The sequence below is a fragment of the Fukomys damarensis genome, unplaced genomic scaffold (assembly GCF_012274545.1).
Source record: "Fukomys damarensis isolate Sample0158 unplaced genomic scaffold, DMR_v1.0_HiC HiC_scaffold_14, whole genome shotgun sequence".
In the NCBI taxonomy this organism is placed as follows: Eukaryota; Metazoa; Chordata; class Mammalia; order Rodentia; family Bathyergidae; genus Fukomys; species Fukomys damarensis.
Window position 1 is genome coordinate 2359392 of NW_022900926.1, and position 2501 is coordinate 2361892.

The window sequence follows — 2501 nt, forward strand, 5'->3', positions numbered from 1 at the left end:
GGTGCTCTGTCTGGGGTCTCACACGAGGAGTCATTCAGAATGGAAGAAGTGCAAAGGGGTGGTCAGGATGCTCCAGAGCAGACAGGACGGTGGTACAGAGGACAGCTGGAGAAAGACACACCTGGCATGGGGCAGCTAAGAGGAGGGGTGTGTGCAGCAACCCAGAGATTGTCAACCCTGGAGAAAGAGGGGTACGAACTGTGCAGCACTGGGTGAAGGGCTTCTGGTGAAAGCAATGTAGTGCGATTAAGGACAGGAGGGTGGAAGCAGCAGTCGCAAGACCCGTGCAAATGCCCGCTGAGCTTGGGGGCAGCAGAGGACCTCGGCATGCAGTTTCGTCTGCCAGGATTCTGAGCATTTCCTAAAAATCTCATGTATTGTTTCCCCCCTATTCCCTTTCCTCCTTCTAGTTTTATCCCTCTCATCTGAACCCTAAGTTCTGTGTTCCTTGGTGCCGATACCTTTTATGGATCATCTGTGGACTCCTGCCCACTTAAATATATGAGCTTTAAAATTTACGTTTCAGCCTTGAGGTAGCAATCATTTTGCAAGCACTGGAAGCAACTTTTTCCTCACAAATTTACCTTGTTTGGATCCATAGGGATTCCCTATTTTGAGATGCTATAGAATACATTTTTATAACTATAATTCCTCCTTGCTCTCTTAAAAATACCTTAAAGGTACAAGTCTCAGCAACTCATTTGAAGTGTTTTATCAGGACATCATTATTTCATTTAGTCTTGCTGGGCAAAAAAGTGTGTATTGATGTGAACTTTGAACCCGTTTGGCCACAAACTCTGTGAGTAAGATTCTATTTTTTCATCATGGAACAACTGCCTTCTTTTAGCAGAACAGCCTTAGTTCTGTGAAAGCCCTGTGTTTTAAACTTTATAACAAAAAGCTGCAGAGTGAAAATGGAGAGGTGTTCAGGAAAGCGAGAGGCTTTGTCCCTCCTGGATCACAAAAGCTTCTGAGAACAGAGGGTTCCAGGCGGCAGTGCTCCAGGAAGACCTGAGGGCCAGCATGAAGTCCTCAGACAGAGTGCTCAGTCCTGTAGGAGAAATGTTCTCAAAAGCAGGAGTTAAAATACTCCCTGTTCTTTGCAAAGCTGACAGCATTTCTAAGATGTGCGAATGGTGATGTGGGAGAATTCATCTCTCAACTACAAACAGAGGGATACATTTTAATAGATCTTATGCTTGCGAAAAAGATTAAATTTGCATCCAGGAAATTGCTTTTACCTCCTTTTTCCTATTTTCTTTTCATTTTTCTTCTTGAATTTCTGCTTAAGTTAATATTGGTAGGTGTGAGATAGATGTAGTTTTCATGATGTCATGTCACGCATGTGTCCTAGAAAGACAAGAGGCTGGTCTTTCTTGTTCTGTGGGGCCTGGGGTCTCTTCTGGCTTGTAGCGACTGAGAGCTGCCTGCTCCCAGGTGTAAGGATCGCTGCCAGTGCTCACCAGTGCCTGGTGTGGAATGTCTGAGCGGACAGGGCCCCTGGAAGTCCTCTACTGCACGGATAACAGCCAGAGGGGCAGATGCTCCTCCTGACTTCAGAGGGCAAACGCTTCTCTGAGCTGCACAAACATCTCCGTCTGACTCCAGTGCACTTCTGAAGAAACCGGTCAGCGGAGCATGAGCCTTGAAAGGTGTGCTAGGAATCACCGGGAGAGACAGTTTCATCACTGGGAGATGATCAGTCCTGATATACCATTATTCGTTTAGAAACAGGAGAAAACGCCTGAGTCCTGAAGGAATAGACACTGATCCATCAGTCTTTACTACGGCTATGAAGATGGAGAGAAGCACGGAGAATTAAAAGGAGACAAATGACATTGCAACCGTGCACTGACTACTGGTCTTTCACAGGGTTCTCTGAGAACGGTGAGATCCGACCCAGAAAGCACTAATGCGGAGGCGTAAGGGCCGAGCTCCAGTGTGTATTGAGGACTGACCTCAGACTGAGATGCCAAACATGTACATTTTGAAATTAGTGAAATAATGAAAATTAAGAGTTGCTATCCTAAGAATCAAAACTAGATTACAAATTAATTTTCTATACAAATGAAATATTATTTCTTTTTGAAATATACTTAAATTTTTAGATTTTGTAATTTCTCTACCTTGCTGCCTAGGGCAACATGTTCCTTAGCTCTTCTCAGGGAGCACAGGCAGTTAGCACACGCCCCAACAGACACCCCGAGACCTGTAAAAGGCCCACGCCCACGTTCTGGACACACTACAATGCTGGCGCTGCGACTGGCTACTTTCACGAGGGTGACACGGGAGAGCAGCTTTTCACGTCGAAAGATTTTAATAGAATCCCATAACCCGGACCAGCACATTCACGGAAAGCCAGGCCCCCGCTGGGGTTTGCCCGCCACGGACCCACCTAGTCCAAGCCTGCGCTGCCTCGCTTCCTGTTCCGGATGAGGAACAGAGGCACAGCACCAGCACCCCGCCTAAGCACACGCCGACCAGGCCCGTCGTCCAGCCAC